The sequence below is a fragment of the Haliotis rufescens genome, unplaced genomic scaffold, assembly GCF_023055435.1.
Source record: "Haliotis rufescens isolate VD_foot unplaced genomic scaffold, xgHalRufe1.0.p SCAF_17, whole genome shotgun sequence".
NCBI classification, from domain to species: domain Eukaryota; kingdom Metazoa; phylum Mollusca; class Gastropoda; order Lepetellida; family Haliotidae; genus Haliotis; species Haliotis rufescens.
The window spans coordinates 25,429,666-25,450,219 of NW_025963857.1; the positions used below are offsets into that span (position 1 = coordinate 25,429,666).

General features: G+C 39.2%; 1 protein-coding gene across 5 annotated transcripts in view; it reads left to right on the top strand.

Annotated features, from left to right (window-relative positions):
* The window catches only part of LOC124113141, a 139,309-nt gene that overhangs the window by 55,775 nt on the left and 62,980 nt on the right, over positions 1–20,554 (top strand). For 4 of the 5 annotated variants that reach the window (XM_048397795.1, XM_048397794.1, XM_048397798.1 and 1 more), the window contains exon 2: positions 24–147. The gene's annotated coding sequence lies outside the window, so the exon portion shown is untranslated. Of the gene's footprint in view, positions 1–23; positions 148–262; positions 288–20,554 lie in introns of all 5 variants that reach the window. The other variant, XM_048397796.1, reaches the window with a different exon arrangement.

Sequence of the window (20,554 nt, forward strand, 5' to 3'; positions counted from 1 at the left end):
GATGTTCATTTCTTTTCTTGCAGCGAGCTAACATAAACACGACACTGACGGGACGCGGTGATCTCAAGACAGGATCTTGTCAACTGGAATGAACTGCTACTGACATAAGATTGCACGTGGCCAAAAAAGGAGTCACGTAACGCCCAGGTATGTCCGTCATATTAGTAAATTACAGGTACATGTACGCCATGCAGGTGAGCGAGTGCTACCTGGTCCGCATTTCCTTCTTGCTTGTTAAATGACAGGACACATGTGTTTTCAGGTGATCAGCTACAAAGCGGTAACAGGTAAGTGTAGATGCTGACATATAATATTACTCACATGTATTTTTAATATATGTTAATAATATTGATAGGATGTTACTATATGTCTTTATAGATTGACCACCCCGTGAAAATCAGGGTTGGAATTGATTTTCAGCAACCCATGCTTGTCGTAAGCGGCGACTAACGGGATCGGGTGGTCGGGCTCGTTGACTTGGTTCATGCATGTCATTTTATACTAATTGGAAGATGGATGCTGATGATGCCAATCACTGGATTGTTTGGTCCAGAACCGATTATTTACAGACCGCCGTCCTAAAGCTGGAACATAGCTGTGTGCGGCGTTAAACAAGAAACAAACAACTTGTTCTACAATTTCAAATATTGTTACGTACTGACCAAACAAAGGGTTATAATTTTTATCAGCGTCACAATTAAAACTGTATAACTACATACTTATATTTAACACTGTATGGTAAGGGATAGACTAAAATCTAGTCTCTGAAATGAACATATCGTACATAAAAAAACAGTTGTTCAGTTATCTTAATAAAAATATAATAAAAAGGAGCCCAGTGACTCTCTTCATTTTCAGATACTGCAGTGATCTAGACTTGCCAAACATTATAGACTTGCATGGGCTGTATTTGATATATATTTGTATCAGGGTCTGTAAGACAGACTAGGTAAGGGATATCAGGGCGTTACGACAAGCCTTTTTGAATCGAACCCGGTCTTCAGTGAGACTAACACTTGTCCCACACGGCTACCTAATTGTCCAGTCATTCAAACGTAAGACAGGGAAACGATTACGCCGTGTTTCTATCGATGGTTCTTAAATCAAAAGCTGTTATTAATATGTTGAAGACAATCCCGACGTAAGAAGATTGGCAACAACGACTACACAAATCCGTCAACTCAGCGTGCCTTGTTAAGTCATGTGCCTGGAGTTAATGCCCAGTAATCACCAAGAGGCTTATTGCCGTCATATTACACACATCAATGTGGAGTCACATCATGTACTGTAATCGCTGTAACGTCCTATTATCTGGTAGGTAACACCTGAGACACTGTGACCCACAATAGGCAACCACGTGGTGCTCGGTTTTCGCGGAGATCAGTTCCGTTCGTACTCGATTATCCAGAATATAATACATACATTCTATTGTGATAAAGAACTACTGTTACTACTACTACTACTACTACTACTACTACTACTACTACTACTACTACTACTACTACTGCTGCTGCTGCTGCTGCTGCTGCTCCTACTTCTTCTACTACTACTACTACTACTCGGGGTAGGATAGGTCTTCAACAACCCATGCTTGCCGTAAAAGGCGACTATGCTTGTCGTAAAAGGCGACTTCCGGGATCGGGTGGTCAGACTCGCTGACTTGGTTGATGCATGTCATCGATCCCAATTGCGTGGATCGATGCTCATGATATTAATTAGTGGATTGTCTGGTCCAGACTCGATTATTTACAGACCGCCGTCATATAGCTGGAATATTGCTGGGTGCGGCGTTAAACAACAAACAAACAAACAAACAAACTACGACCACTATCACTATTGCTTCAACTGATACTGCTACTTCAGCTACTACTTCTGCTACCACTACTATTGCAACATATACCACTACTACAGTTACTACCACAACTACTACTACTACTACTACTGCTGCTGCTACTATGGATACTGCTGTTATTTATACTGTAATGCTATTACGACAGTTGCTGATGTTACTACTACTGCTACTACTGCTGCTACTATTGATACTGCTGCTACTATTGATACTGCTGTTATGTATACAGTAGTGCTATTGCGACAGTTGCTGATATTACTACTACTTCTACTACTGCTGCTACTATTGATACTGCTGCTACTATTGATACTGCTGTTATGTATACAGTAGTGCTGTTGCGACAGTTGCTGATGTTACTACTACTTCTACTACTGCTGCTACTATTGATACTGCTGCTACTATGGATACTGCTGTTATTTATACTGTTGTGCTGTTGCGACAGTTGCTGATGTTACTACTACTTCTACTACTGCTGCTACTATTGATACTGCTGCTACTATTGATACTGCTGTTATTTATACTGTTGTGCTATTGCGACAGTTGCTGATGTTACTACTACTTCTACTACTACTGCTGCTACTATTGATACTGCTGCTACTATTGATACTGCTGTTATGTATACAGTAGTGCTATTGCGACAGTTGCTGATGTTACTACTACTTCTACTACTACTGCTACTATTGATACTGCTGTTATTTATACTGTTGTGCTATTGCGACAGTTGCTGATATTACTACTACTTCTACTACTACTGCTGCTACTATTGATACTGCTGCTACTATGGATACTGCTGTTATTTATACTGTTGTGCTGTTGCGACAGTTGCTGATGTTACTACTACTTCTACTACTGCTGCTACTATTGATACTGCTGCTACTATTGATACTGCTGTTATTTATACTGTTGTGCTATTGCGACAGTTGCTGATGTTACTACTACTTCTACTACTACTGCTGCTACTATTGATACTGCTGCTACTATTGATACTGCTGTTATTTATACTGTTGTGCTATTGCGACAGTTGCTGATGTTACTACTACTTCTACTACTACTGCTGCTACTATTGATACTGCTGCTACTATTGATACTGCTGTTATTTATACTGTTGTGCTGTTGCGACAGTTGCTGATGTTACTACTACTTCTACTACTGCTGCTACTATTGATACTGCTGCTACTATTGATACTGCTGTTATTTATACTGTTGTGCTATTGCGACAGTTGCTGATGTTACTACTACTTCTACTACTACTGCTGCTACTATTGATACTGCTGCTACTATTGATACTGCTGTTATGTATACAGTAGTGCTATTGCGACAGTTGCTGATGTTACTACTACTTCTACTACTACTGCTACTATTGATACTGCTGTTATTTATACTGTTGTGCTATTGCGACAGTTGCTGATGTTACTACTACTTCTACTACTGCTGCTACTATTGATACTGCTGCTACTATTGATACTGCTGTTATTTATACTGTTGTGCTATTGCGACAGTTGCTGATGTTACTACTACTTCTACTACTACTGCTGCTACTATTGATACTGCTGTTATTTATACTGTTGTGCTATTGCGACAGTTGCTGATGTTACTACTACTTCTACTACTACTGCTGCTACTATTGATACTGCTGCTACTATTGATACTGCTGTTATTTATACTGTTGTGCTATTGCGACAGTTGCTGATGTTACTACTACTTCTACTACTACTGCTGCTACTATTGATACTGCTGCTACTATTGATACTGCTGTTATTTATACTGTTGTGCTATTGCGACAGTTGCTGATGTTACTACTACTTCTACTACTACTGCTGCTACTATTGATACTGCTGCTACTATTGATACTGCTGTTATTTATACTGTTGTGCTATTGCGACAGTTGCTGATGTTACTACTACTTCTACTACTACTGCTGCTACTATTGATACTGCTGCTACTATTGATACTGCTGTTATTTATACTGTTGTGCTATTGCGACAGTTGCAGATGTTACTACTACTTCTACTACTACTGCTACTATTGATACTGCTGTTATTTATACTGTAGTGCTATTGCGACAGTTGCTGATGTTACTACTACTTCTACTACTACTGCTGCTACTATTGATACTGCTGCTACTATTGATACTGCTGTTATTTATACTGTTGTGCTATTGCGACAGTTGCTGATGTTACTACTACTTCTACTACTACTGCTGCTACTATTGATACTGCTGCTACTATTGATACTGCTGTTATTTATACTGTTGTGCTATTGCGACAGTTGCTGATGTTACTACTACTTCTACTACTACTGCTGCTACTATTGATACTGCTGCTACTATTGATACTGCTGTTATTTATACTGTTGTGCTATTGCGACAGTTGCTGATGTTACTACTACTTCTACTACTGCTGCTACTATTGATACTGCTGCTACTATTGATACTGCTGTTATGTATACAGTAGTGCTATTGCGACAGTTGCTGATATTACTACTACTTCTACTACTGCTGCTACTATTGATACTGCTGCTACTATGGATACTGCTGTTATTTATACTGTTGTGCTGTTGCGACAGTTGCTGATGTTACTACTACTTCTACTACTACTGCTGCTACTATTGATACTGCTGCTACTATTGATACTGCTGTTATGTATACAGTAGTGCTATTGCGACAGTTGCTGATATTACTACTACTTCTACTACTGCTGCTACTATTGATACTGCTGCTACTATGGATACTGCTGTTATTTATACTGTTGTGCTGTTGCGACAGTTGCTGATGTTACTACTACTTCTACTACTACTGCTGCTACTATTGATACTGCTGCTACTATTGATACTGCTGTTATTTATACTGTTGTGCTGTTGCGACAGTTGCTGATGTTACTACTACTTCTACTACTGCTGCTACTATTGATACTGCTGCTACTATTGATACTGCTGTTATTTATACTGTTGTGCTATTGCGACAGTTGCTGATGTTACTACTACTTCTACTACTACTGCTGCTACTATTGATACTGCTGCTACTATTGATACTGCTGTTATTTATACTGTTGTGCTATTGCGACAGTTGCAGATGTTACTACTACTTCTACTACTACTGCTACTATTGATACTGCTGTTATTTATACTGTAGTGCTATTGCGACAGTTGCTGATGTTACTACTACTTCTACTACTACTGCTGCTACTATTGATACTGCTGCTACTATTGATACTGCTGTTATTTAGACTGTTGTGCTATTGCGACAGTTGCTGATGTTACTACTACTTCTACTACTACTGCTGCTACTATTGATACTGCTGCTACTATTGATACTGCTGTTATTTATACTGTTGTGCTATTGCGACAGTTGCTGATGTTACTACTACTTCTACTACTGCTGCTACTATTGATACTGCTGCTACTATTGATACTGCTGTTATTTATACTGTTGTGCTATTGCGACAGTTGCTGATGTTACTACTACTTCTACTACTACTGCTGCTACTATTGATACTGCTGCTACTATTGATACTGCTGTTATTTATACTGTTGTGCTATTGCGACAGTTGCTGATGTTACTACTACTTCTACTACTGCTGCTACTATTGATACTGCTGCTACTATTGATACTGCTGTTATGTATACAGTAGTGCTATTGCGACAGTTGCTGATATTACTACTACTTCTACTACTGCTGCTAGTATTGATACTGCTGCTACTATGGATACTGCTGTTATTTATACTGTTGTGCTGTTGCGACAGTTGCTGATGTTACTACTACTTCTACTACTGCTGCTACTATTGATACTGCTGCTACTATTGATACTGCTGTTATTTATACTGTTGTGCTATTGCGACAGTTGCTGATGTTACTACTACTTCTACTACTACTGCTGCTACTATTGATACTGCTGCTACTATTGATACTGCTGTTATTTATACTGTTGTGCTGTTGCGACAGTTGCTGATGTTACTACTACTTCTACTACTGCTGCTACTATTGATACTGCTGCTACTATTGATACTGCTGTTATTTATACTGTTGTGCTATTGCGACAGTTGCTGATGTTACTACTACTTCTACTACTACTGCTGCTACTATTGATACTGCTGCTACTATTGATACTGCTGTTATTTATACTGTTGTGCTATTGCGACAGTTGCAGATGTTACTACTACTTCTACTACTACTGCTACTATTGATACTGCTGTTATTTATACTGTAGTGCTATTGCGACAGTTGCTGATGTTACTACTACTTCTACTACTACTGCTGCTACTATTGATACTGCTGCTACTATTGATACTGCTGTTATTTATACTGTTGTGCTATTGCGACAGTTGCTGATGTTACTACTACTTCTACTACTACTGCTGCTACTATTGATACTGCTGCTACTATTGATACTGCTGTTATTTATACTGTTGTGCTATTGCGACAGTTGCTGATGTTACTACTACTTCTACTACTGCTGCTACTATTCATACTGCTGCTACTATTGATACTGCTGTTATGTATACAGTAGTGCTATTGCGACAGTTGCTGATATTACTACTACTTCTACTACTGCTGCTACTATTGATACTGCTGCTACTATGGATACTGCTGTTATTTATACTGTTGTGCTGTTGCGACAGTTGCTGATGTTACTACTACTTCTACTACTACTGCTGCTACTATTGATACTGCTGCTACTATTGATACTGCTGTTATGTATACAGTAGTGCTATTGCGACAGTTGCTGATATTACTACTACTTCTACTACTGCTGCTACTATTGATACTGCTGCTACTATGGATACTGCTGTTATTTATACTGTTGTGCTGTTGCGACAGTTGCTGATGTTACTACTACTTCTACTACTACTGCTGCTACTATTGATACTGCTGCTACTATTGATACTGCTGTTATTTATACTGTTGTGCTGTTGCGACAGTTGCTGATGTTACTACTACTTCTACTACTGCTGCTACTATTGATACTGCTGCTACTATTGATACTGCTGTTATTTATACTGTTGTGCTATTGCGACAGTTGCTGATGTTACTACTACTTCTACTACTACTGCTGCTACTATTGATACTGCTGCTACTATTGATACTGCTGTTATTTATACTGTTGTGCTATTGCGACAGTTGCAGATGTTACTACTACTTCTACTACTACTGCTACTATTGATACTGCTGTTATTTATACTGTAGTGCTATTGCGACAGTTGCTGATGTTACTACTACTTCTACTACTACTGCTGCTACTATTGATACTGCTGCTACTATTGATACTGCTGTTATTTATACTGTTGTGCTATTGCGACAGTTGCTGATGTTACTACTACTTCTACTACTACTGCTGCTACTATTGATACTGCTGCTACTATTGATACTGCTGTTATTTATACTGTTGTGCTATTGCGACAGTTGCTGATGTTACTACTACTTCTACTACTGCTGCTACTATTGATACTGCTGCTACTATTGATACTGCTGTTATTTATACTGTTGTGCTATTGCGACAGTTGCTGATGTTACTACTACTTCTACTACTGCTGCTACTATTGATACTGCTGCTACTATTGATACTGCTGTTATGTATACAGTAGTGCTATTGCGACAGTTGCTGATATTACTACTACTTCTACTACTGCTGCTACTATTGATACTGCTGCTACTATGGATACTGCTGTTATTTATACTGTTGTGCTGTTGCGACAGTTGCTGATGTTACTACTACTTCTACTACTGCTGCTACTATTGATACTGCTGCTACTATTGATACTGCTGTTATTTATACTGTTGTGCTATTGCGACAGTTGCTGATGTTACTACTACTTCTACTACTACTGCTGCTACTATTGATACTGCTGCTACTATTGATACTGCTGTTATTTATACTGTTGTGCTGTTGCGACAGTTGCTGATGTTACTACTACTTCTACTACTGCTGCTACTATTGATACTGCTGCTACTATTGATACTGCTGTTATTTATACTGTTGTGCTATTGCGACAGTTGCTGATGTTACTACTACTTCTACTACTACTGCTGCTACTATTGATACTGCTGCTACTATTGATACTGCTGTTATTTATACTGTTGTGCTATTGCGACAGTTGCAGATGTTACTACTACTTCTACTACTACTGCTACTATTGATACTGCTGTTATTTATACTGTAGTGCTAATGCGACAGTTGCTGATGTTACTACTACTTCTACTACTACTGCTGCTACTATTGATACTGCTGCTACTATTGATACTGCTGTTATTTATACTGTTGTGCTATTGCGACAGTTGCTGATGTTACTACTACTTCTACTACTACTGCTGCTACTATTGATACTGCTGCTACTATTGATACTGCTGTTATTTATACTGTTGTGCTATTGCGACAGTTGCTGATGTTACTACTACTTCTACTACTACTGCTGCTACTATTGATACTGCTGCTACTATTGATACTGCTGTTATTTATACTGTTGTGCTATTGCGACAGTTGCTGATGTTACTACTACTTCTACTACTACTGCTGCTACTATTGATACTGCTGCTACTATTGATACTGCTGTTATTTATACTGTTGTGCTATTGCGACAGTTGCTGATGTTACTACTACTTCTACTACTACTGCTGCTACTATTGATACTGCTGCTACTATTGATACTGCTGTTATTTATACTGTTGTGCTATTGCGACAGTTGCTGATGTTACTACTACTTCTACTACTACTGCTGCTACTATTGATACTGCTGCTACTATTGATACTGCTGTTATTTATACTGTTGTGCTATTGCGACAGTTGCAGATGTTACTACTACTTCTACTACTGCTGCTACTATTGATACTGCTGCTACTATTGATACTGCTGTTATTTATACTGTTGTGCTATTGCGACAGTTGCAGATGTTACTACTACTTCTACTACTGCTGCTACTTAACCACTAATGTTGCTGATGATGCTACTGACGTACTCCGTCCTTTCTTATTCATTATACCACAGACAGCTGTGCATGTATGCTTGCTGTGACATAACACGTTCTTTATGACCCACAAGGATGTATTTTGCTGTAACAAAGCCTGTCTTGTCAACCCGTGTGTTTAAAGAGCATCCTTCTCCTAACAAAGTCAAGGCACGTTTCCCATTTTTTGACCAAAGAAATATTCAGCGCGTAATTACGTGGAGTTGCATAGTTGTGTTGTTGGGTTATGTGATTCTCCGCAGGCCTCCGGTGTTAGTTTGTACAGCAACATGATTAGGTTGTACTGATCCGCCTACATGAAATATCAAAAATGCCGTGAAGACGTCAAAGACACTCCGGCCGGGGCTGTTCAAGCATTTAGTCATGAATATATAAATTCAAATGATGTCTGGCATTCACGCTAGGTGGTACTTTACTTTCTTCACAACGCCGAAGGCCTGGGTTCGATTCCCTACATGGGTACAATATGTGAAGTCCATTTCTGGTGTCCCCCAACGTGATATTGACGATACATTACTAAGAGCGGCGTAAAACTATATTCAGTCGCTCTTTCTTTTTACTTCTTATTTCATTTTACCGACCATACCTCCAACAGATAAAGATTACTTTTTCACTTATTTCCACCACTTACCTTATTTTAAAGTAGTTTAACCTAGATTTTAAAAATAAAGAATCGTAAAACAAATTTGTTTAAACAAAATTCAGTTTTAATTTTAGAGTTAAGTTACATCTAATTGTCAATATCTTGGTATTGCCAGTTAGATTGAGTGAAGGAGTTTAGTTATGCGCCGTATCTAACATATTTTGGTCACATCACGTCTAGTGACACCAGAAATGGGTCTTACACATGGTTCCCATGTGGGGCATCTTCCCGAGGCAAAGGAGTTAACCGACTATAAAAGTCCAGTTTCCACCCTTGCCGAACTAGGCTGGCATTATGGAGTTACATTTTGGCTGGACTAACGAGTCTATGCATAGTCCAATCAAAATCACGCACCGAAATCGAAATCCGGTTCGTAAACTGTCGTGCAGATTTTGATCGATTGCAGGATTTGCAAAGCATGTGCACCGCCAACTCGCTGTCAGCAGATATTTTCCAAATCTTTTCATGTTTTTAATCAAGGTGCTCACGTGATTTGATGCATTTCGCGATGTAAGACCCGTTTTATCTCAATATAGATCTTGACTATCGATCAGATCGTCTTGACTGGGCGCCGCCATTTTGTTTGAAACAAATACAAGTGATGGAATCTGATTGGTCCATAGAAGACGCTCAGAAGGGACATAACCCATAATAACCACTGGTGGCGCTGCGATCGAGCCCAGAAATTCCAGTCTAGTTCGGCAAGGGTGGAAACTGGGCTTTTAAAGTCAGTTAACTCTCTTGTCTTGGTTATGTGGGGAAACGAACCGGGCATTCGGCTTGACGAGCGAACGCTTTAAACACTGGGCTACCCAGCTGCCCAATTCCGCGTGATTAATGTACATAACACCCACTCTCGCATGGATGGTTCAGACAGACAAAGGATCTTAAACCGATGGCACCACTTGGCTACACATCGACCCCTGATATCCTAACAATAAATAAAAAATGAACGCATGTCCGAATACAATTGTTAAGTTAGTGATATAAGATAGCTACGCAAAAAATCGCAAAGAACACTGAAGAACAAAGCGTGGTTTATTTTACGATAAAACATTGTTCTATCATGACGTCATGACGAGATTCGAACATGCGCTCGCAACTTGATGACGTCGTAAATTGGACGACGTTATTTTTGTGGGGGAGGTGTGTAGTGTGTTGTTCTCCATGTGTGTAGCTGGGCAACGTAGATAAACGCAATGAACGAGCGATCGCATTCAAACGTAGGAGAGACATGACAATCGGTGTTGGTGGAAGGTACAGATAAATCGACGTGAAAATTGTGAGAATATCCGGGAAATACCAAATGTAACCCCCCTGGAAATCAAATGGACTTGTCCGACATTGCCGAGGTCGGATTGTATTCAGGGAGTCATCATTATTTAAATACGGGTAAATATATTAAAGCTTGTACATTGTCTTAACATCCTTAAGAAGGGTGAACAATATGTTGATATCTCATTGATCTTTTTATCCATTGATAAACAACGACCACTTTATTTCTTATATGTATGTCATCTAATTTCTGTCAGTTACGCATAATTGACGGTTCTTCTATGTATCATTTTGTAAAGATCTGCTGGGGTTTTCACCTGGAACATATTAAAAATTAACGTCAACACGTGTTCCGTTTCAAGGCTATGTGAAGACAGCTGACACGCGTACATTGCACTTAATTTAATTTAAATTATGTAAATTAAATTTATTCTGGTTTCGCTATGTTATTCAGTATGAAAGTGTGATGCGTCTTTATGTGTGGTTTTATCACGCACAAACTCTGGGTTTGAATCCCAAGTATATGTTTTCCCAATTGTGTTAAGCTAATACACTCATACCCCCAGTCTTGACAGATAACTCAATTGAGGAAGCTATCAAGCAAAAGCGAAAGACTGGAAGACCTTCATTAACACGTGACTTAAAGAGGTCAAACTGGAATTTCCGCTCAACACATGTTATAACTACCACTTACGACATATGTGTAGAAAAAAAGACAATGACGCTACAAAATAGCACGATAATGTAGCCCTCATTTTGGGATTAGTCACCGCGTGGAATTAGCGTTCGGTAGCCTCTTTAAGTCTCACTCGGCACGATATAATAGTATGTTTAGTGTGTGTTCGACGGGTTTTTCGACCATGTTTGTCGTGCTGTAGAAATAGTTTGTATTGGGACAACATCTGTCAAAAGTAATGTATTTCCTAATCAATCAAACTGTCATTATACATTTTGTAATTGAATTATGTAATACCTTCTGAATGCCTGAGGCTATGAAATGTATGCTGCATTAACAATATTGTTAGGCGCTGCTCAAATAAAAGGATCACTTTATAGAAAATGTTGGTGTTTTAATAGGGAGAATTGTTCATAAATGACAACATAATTCAAACATCAATTATAACCTACAGAAAGTGTCCAAACTTTGCTAGTGTTTGTTATGAGAAATATGTAAACACGTGAAATGGTTGTTTAATTGCTTTACGCCCCGTGCAATCTGTTTCAGCCGATAATCTAGACGGATTATTCTGTCGTTGACGTTATATATTTCCAGAGAAGGCGATAACTGAAACATTTATCGATTCATATCAGTTGACATAACATAATTTAACATTGTCCCTACTTCCGCCATAATGTGGCACTATATCGTACATGGGGCTTTATATTCCTACGCGATTACTGCAGAGTTTTCCAATTTTGATTATTTGAAGAATGACATTATATAATAAAGAGATTATCTCCCTCGTGTGCTTCGATATCGTAAATATCATATATAAGGATTAATTAAATACGTATTATGCTCGCCAAAAACTCGTATAATTCAATTTGTATTTCTGATATGTGCGTATGTGTATATATTATAAGGAGGTGAAATGGGGGTTTAACGTCGCGTCGCGTTCAAGATTATTGCACTTTTATAGTGACGTGCATGCACTTGTGTGTGACTGCTTGTACTAGTCCGGGCTGATGCCGATTTATAGTGCCAGAGAGAGAGAGAGAGCGGAGAGAGAGAGAGAGAGAGAGAGAGAGAGAGAGAGAGAGAGAGAGAGAGAGAGGGGGGGGAGAGAGGGAGAGAGAGAGAGAGAGAGAGAGAGAGAGAGAGAGAGATGGGTCGATAAGTGTAACAATCACACGTCATTAAACTCAGTTTGTCAAACCCCATGCTACGTCTTATAAAGAGGTTCGTGTCTCCTCATCTAAGGTTTATCGCGGTATAGTGAGCCCGAGATTTATTAACCGATTTACAGTACGCACGCTGGTAATATGTAACGCAGATGGCTGATGACACTGCTGTCGTGTGGGGGTGTTGTTTTACAAGCAGATATGTATTTGCTGTCTCGTTTGGGCTTCGGTTTGCAATATATCCACCTATTATCACATCGATTACACACACAACCATTAGCGACTTGCCAAACAGGACTGGATTAATGATCAACAGTGGTGTATGTGGTATTGATTAATGTGCATTTCATTTTATGGTGTTTTGTGGTGAAATTGACCGTATAACAGTAAAGCTCGGTGGCTGACGTTAATGGCACGGTATTGTTTTGAGCACTGAAACAATATGGATTATATTACAAAGTTGAACGAAAAATCTTGTTTGTTTCTTGTATATAAAGGATCATAAATTAATGTTTACTCTTAAGTGGTCAATACGAACAATATTGTTATGGATTTCATGCAAGGCCATAGTAAATGGACCAGGCTCTCCGTGTAGATTTCAGGATAAGTCGCCCTGCTTGTCATCCATCTTGAAAACCCCAACAAAGTGAGGAGAGTTGAGGTGAAAAATGAAATTTGGTTAATAACACGCCGTTATGTACTGTGACAGTTACGGCGTAAAACAACACTCACTCTCCACGCAACACAACGCAACGCTACGAATCACTACCCACTAAACACTGTTACTAGTGGTCATTCCATTACAAATTTATTTTATGAACCAACTGAGACCACTATATATGGAATTTGGATTACATACCAATGTCCCATGCAAATATTTCCAAACCACATTGAGGGGCGGTCGGGTAGCCTAGTGGTTAAAGCGTTCGCTCGTCACGCCGAAGACCCGGGTTCGAATCCCGACATGGGTACAATGTGTGAAGCCCATTTCTGGTGTCCCCCGCCGTGATATTGCTGGAATATTGCTAAAAGCGGCGTAAAACCATATTCACTCACTCACTCACTCACTCCAAACCACATTGGGAGAGGAGTTATTTTTCGCTATTCTTAGCACTAATCCAACAATATTGGGGCGTAGTGGCGAGCACCATGAATGGACGTTAGAAGTTTTGAATTTCTTTAGAATTTTCAAATTTCTTTTTCAAATATCTATTCATGACAGTTATTTGAACATTGTATCTATAGGCCGATGTACTCTCTGAAATCCCTTGAATAAATGGACTAAAAATTGAGCATAGATAGGCCTCAGAACTATTAATATTTTCAAAAGAGCAGTCCATGTGCTGTACCATTTCAACGGCCTGAAGTCAAGGTTGGCACTGCCACCTTTGGAAGAGGTCCACTATTTATAGGGGACGTAGGCCTTTAAGGTTCATATGTGTGGAATAGAACCACCCCTTCAACGTGAATAGCTGACACTTTAACAGAGAGGCTTCAAAAACCGTCCCAAACTACATGTTGTTGGTTACATATAAACAAACACACAGATAGCAGACCACGAGTTGTACATAACACGCCTGGCTAATAAAGGTCACGAACCCTACACTTAGTCCATCGAGAGAACCGTTAGTGAACTTCCCTCATCTAAACTCGACTCTGATTTACTACACTTGTATGACATTAATTGCCTCAGTACAATGTCTGGTTCCTCTTGAACTGTAGGGCACATTCCTTTCAGACGAGAAACAATCTCACCAGTGAAAGAAGAGCCAGGGCTTGTCGACGTCACGTTTAGGTGTCTTCTCCGACGTCCGCGCATTGACTGACTGAATTAATAGCTTGTCGATTTCCGAGTTCGTCTGAAACTTGTAATGGGGCGGCAGACGCTATTGAATACGATTGCCGATCGGGTATGTCAAGGAAATGGTTGGTTGAGAACTTTTATAAAATAAAACGTATATGTCAGAGTTGTGACGATTGTAATATTCGAATTGATATTCATATCGACGAGTTGCATGTATGCGTTGGCTGGTTAACGTACAACCTGTGACAGCAATATAGCGCTTATAGGTATTCCTAGTTCATTTCATGTATATTTCAAGAACTGTGCTTAATAAAATATGTCTAAATATCAATACGCCATGGTATTAGGACCGCCTCCGTAGTCTTGTGGTAGAGCGTCCGCCCGGAGAGCGAAGGTAGGGGGTTGGTTCCTCGGCCGCGTCTTACCAAAAGATGTTAAAAGATGGTACTTGTTGTTACACTGCCTGGCTCTCGGCATTTAGGGGATAAAACAAGGATGGAGTCAGTATACTGTGTCTGAGTGGGTTATTCATGTTAAACTGCGGCATAGTATCTCAGTTAGCTGGCACTAAAACATCGGCATAAGTCCGGACTTACACCAAGACGTTTTCCCGTTGTCCCAAACATTGACATTTGGGAATTGTTAACTGTCGTTAGGCGATGTGTTGACATTGCTCTTGACAGAGACTCAAAGACCCAGACAGATTCGCCTCCACGAAAATATTCCCATTTGTGAAATAGAACAGGAAAATTTAAGAGTATCCCCAAGGGTGTCTGAAAGTACCCAGATAATTGTGCACGTCCATTGTCTCACAGCACAATGGCGCATTCACCTCCCAGCAGAAGACTTCCGGTGGCAATATGACCTTCAGAATTGGCCTCCGGAGATTTCGTCTAAAGTAAGGCGCGTGTGTAGTAGGATTGTTTTGTGTTTATCAATCTCAAAAAAGAATGAGGATCCATTTTTTTATAAATCTTAGGTTTATATGTAATAATCCGACCTGGTCATTTTCGTTATGTTATGAGTACGTAGATACTGAAATTACGATGCCGTGGAACTGAAAGTTCATATTCAGTTTTCGAGAAAGAAACATTTTTGTCACAACAAAAAAATGTATTATCCGCGAAGCAGCGCGCATGTCCACACCCTACTCGACACAGAAACAGTTCTTTTTTTCATTTTCGCCTCAGTCAACTCATTTTTCAACAATGTCAACGCTCATCTGTTCTCTTTTTTTTTGTTAATATATGAAACGTCTGTTTGAAATATTTGAAGCCGTAATATTGCTGGAATATTGCTAAAAGCGGCACTCACTCACTCATTCACTTACTCACTCACTCACTCACTCACTCACTCACTGGATTTGTCTGGCCCAGGCTCGATTCTTTAAGACCGCCGTCATATACCTGGAATATTGCGACGTTAAGTAACAAACAAATCCTCATGTAACATTATTGAAAACCACAAAATATATACTTGCTATGGATGATGATCACCCTTCCATCAGTATATTTTTAGCTGGAATCAAATGGCTACAGACGCTAAACAAACCGTTCATCTTTATTAAGCTCAAGTTTACACAACATGTATTATACTTCGTACACCTGTTAACCTGGTTAAAGCGCCTGTTAAGCATTATAGTCACGGTATCATTCAACTACACTCCCGAGCAAAACAAAATGTCAATTTGAAAATTGGATTTGACCAAATAATTACAAACGTTATCAACACGTTACTTTTCCCGATGCTCATGATGTCAATCACTGAATTGTCTAGTCCAGACCGATTAATTTTATACCTCCATCATATGTTTGGAATATTGCTGAGCGCGGCGTTAAACAAACAAACAAACAAACAAACAAACAAATCGAAACGTTACTAGGCTGAAAACAGTCGCCAAATACACAGCAAACTTAAGGTGAACATGCAACTATGGCACCCGTATCAAACACATCAGCATCGAATAACCACTTTTTTGTTTGTTTCATTTTAAGCCACCATCCCACATCGGTGTCTACTTTCTTTTGTCCGTTAGCTTAGATTCAGTATTGACAAACATCGGTGTCTACTTTCGTATGCCTCGCAGCTTAGGTAATAATATATAGGGCGGGGACGAAGGGATTGAAATAGATCATGGAGCTTATATCTATAAATGATGTCATTCGTCAGAATATGGATCGGTCACAAGGATTACATTGAATTAGGAATACCTGCCTTCTATCCACGAAGTGTTATTATAGAAAACCTTTGCATGGTAGGACTTCAGAACAGCCTTGGTTTTACTTCAGAGAAGGGCATATGCTATTTTTACACGTGGACGCTGATATCAATACAATTCATCATTGCGACGCGGCAACGTTGCACTTAGAATAGATATATAGCCATCTAGGGTCATTTTCACCATTAGGATCAATTCATATTGTAAGTGCTTTGGTCGCTAACAATCTGTGACGTCACGTTGAGGATTTTGTGACGTCATGAATGCCCGACAGACAAAGGTGTTGTTTAATATCAAGAGTCAGTTGTCACTGCACGGTTCTAAAAGGCATGTATCGCCTTTGGTGATATTTGATAGTGATTCATAGACACATGTTTATGACACATTCGGAATCGAAAAATGGACTCTGCTTTGGGAAGAGATCTCGTGTGATTATGATAATGGTTTTTGTCGCTTTCATTTTGAAAAAAAATATGGATGCATTCGAGTTATCTATTCTTATTACTACCTCTTTGATTCAAGATTCTTTATTCAGTATTTTGGGCCATGTGGCCTAGAGTACAATTATAATTACAATAATTGCTGCGTCACGTGATGTCAGGGAAATAAATGCAAGTAGTCTTATTTCACATTAAATACATGATTTAAGTATAAGGCCAAAGCCTTTACAATGTTGATATTTTTGGAGTTGAGTAGATTACATAAACTGTGATTATCATGATGGACATTGGATAACCAAGGCAAATAGTGGTTTCTGACAGAAGAATATTTTGAACATATAAACAAAACATGAAATTCATCCTCTAATTGCCTCCCTTTACAGTGGGTACATAGATATAGACTCAAGTCTTCATTTGTATTACCTCTTTGCATCTATATTATGCCAAATATTTGAGAATATAAATTTATAAATTTATTAAATATTAAGAATTCCGAACAATAATTGAACAAATAATTGAACTGGAGGAAAAGGAAATCATTGGTTAAGACGCTACCTATACAAGTGATAAAGTTATTTAATCAAAAGCTTCCATTATGACCTACAAACGATGTCTCGCCAAACGTTTCTGACAAAGGTGTTGGGTTTATTTGAGCGGCATTTCAATATTATGTATTCCACTGGCAGTATCTGAAAGGTTATAAAATGTCCCATAATCGCCGTACAAACTCATAAATCAGTACACAAAGTGAAATCGTTATTGCCTATCGCCATATTATCGATCTGACACTAAAACCCAAATAAAATTATTGAACTCGTCACCTAGTTTCTGGTGGACTATTTATCACAAAAAAATCGTATTTACATGGTGGAGTTTGATAATGGTTATTATGATATGGGCACGCTTGGCATTATCATATAATTATCAGCTGTTGTTGTTGGCGTGGTTTGTTTCCATTAGTGAGACGCTTGTCGTAAAAGGCGACTATGCTTGTCGTAAGAGGCGACTAATGGGATCGGGTGGTCAGGCTCGCTGACTTGGTTGATGCATGTCATCGTATCTCAAGTGCATGGATCGATGCTGATGTCAATCATTGGATTGTCTGGTACAGACCGCCGTCATATAGCTGGAATATTGCTGACTGCGGCGTTAGACAACAAACAAAACAAAACAAAACAAACATCGGTTGCGATGTCCCATCAGTCAAGTGAAGTGAGGTGAAATTGGGTTTAACGTCGCGTCCAAAATTATAACACTTACATACCGACGTGCATGTGCGTGTGTGTGTGTGGCTGCTTGCACTTGTCCGGACTGAGGCCGATTTAATAGTGCTAGCCATGAGACAACATGTACAGTTTAACATGAATACCCCATGAATATACACTATTAATAACGGTTCGCAAAAAGCTGCAGTACTTTCGACTGAGTGAGTTGGGTTTAACGCCGCCTTTAACAATATTTCAGTTATATCACGGCGTGTCAGCTTAATGTGGGAGGAAAGCCCGAAGTGATGCAGGTCTCAGACGTTTACCACTTTCGTGAAACCCACGAGCACGGGTATGGTGCTGACAAACATAGAAACATAATCGGGGCGAACCGGGATTCGAACCCACAATCATAGGTTTCTGGCGTGCCCAAGGTGCTGTTTCAAAATTAACAATGCTATCAAACAAAGTGATTACATTCGCGTTCATACTGTTTTTATTGTTTTTCGCCCTGACGTGTTATACTTGATACTCTTTCTGAGTTCGGCTTAACAGGGTATGTTTTAACTTATTTGAACTCTTTTGGCTATAAATTGAGTAAACATTCGGTTCGACACATCCGGGTTAAAATAGTGATAATTATAGTATTCGATACAACCAGGGATTCGACACATCCGTATTCGAGACAACGGGCGTATTTTTGTGTTTTATCGTTTTCTAAAAAAGTACTCATGGATATGAAAAAAACCTGTTTTGCTGGATTTAATAATCGACACAAAGCATTACGTAGATGTAAATACGAAATAACAAACAACTGGAAAAGTACTAGTCTGGATTTGTTAGTTTTATCTCAGTGCTCAATACAAAATGTACTTTACAGGAGGTAATTTGTAGGCACTTTCAACATTCAAAAATAAAACTAAGTCCAAATTGACATGGCAGAAACAGGCTGTAGGCATTATGCAAATTAGCCTGGAAAAAAGATATCAAAACAACAATAAAAATAACAGTTATGTTTATGTACATAATAATAATGACATGTAAGTTGTTGTTTGAGAAGGGAATATGTTACTTTTACGTTCTGATATTTTGACGATGATTCACTATCCCACAATGCCACTCACATCTCTAACCACTGACAAATCACATGCACGTTGGTTTCAAGCACCTGTTTTCACCTGTCGTCAAGGTGTCATAGGTCATGACATTCACCTTGATCTACTAACACCTGGTTATGCTCAGTTTCACAATAGTCTGTTTTGTTAATATTTTTACACACTTTTACGTGTAAAAAGACATAAAAACCTTTGATACGCTGTATTTGTGCCAAGGCCCAATTAGTACTAATTGAGTTGTTTGAATATTTATATATTGTGTATATTAACTGCATTTATTTAAAATCTGAGATCGAAAAAACAGTTTTTTTCATCTCCGTGAGTACTTCTTTTTTTTTAGTATACGGGTGTAGTAGTCCTTTTAACAACACGTCCGTCTTATACACAGAGTCGTACCGTACTTTTCCTGATCAATTCAGTAAAACTGTCACCAGCCATGACTAAGGAACAAAAACTATGAAGGTGATGCTTCTATAAAATGCCGCCGGCGACCAGAGATTCTTTCTAATTTGTAGAAAAATCGTTTAATCTCCGCTGTGAAAATATCGCGTCTGATCAATCATCCTAATGGCCGACAATGTCCCGTGCCCTTGCCGGATGCACCCTATTGGTGCTTTGCCACAACATTGTCGCTCTATTATAACCTGTAATTATCATCTAGCTTCATAGCTTCTGTCCATCTAGCCAATCGATGTGTGACAAGAAAGGTTAATAGACATGGACCTCGCAGACGCTGAGTTAAAACATATAGAAATCAGTAGCTGTTAGTGGGTGTGTTTGGGTCGAAGACACTTCGGACGGATTTCAGTAATGAGGGAGGAATGAGTGAGTGAGTTGGGTTTAACGCCGCTTTTAATAGTATTCCAGTTATATCACGGCGTGTCAGCTTAATGTGGGAGGATAGCCCGAAGTGACGCAGGTTTTCGGCGTTTGCCAACTTTGTGAAACCCACGAGCACGGGTATGGGTGCTGACAAACCTAGAAACATAATTGGGGCGAACCGGGATTCGAACCCACAATCATAGGTTTCTGGCCTGCCAGAAAGAAGTGCGGCGCCTTATCCCTAATGTTGAAGAGAGCCTGTTGTGAAGAAGGTCGTGTTGACTTTCAACACGAATGAAAGTCGGGATCATATGTGTAGGTAGTGTTAACAGACCAAGGATCATAATCGGAAAGAATCTTGGATTCGAACACACGATCATAGGG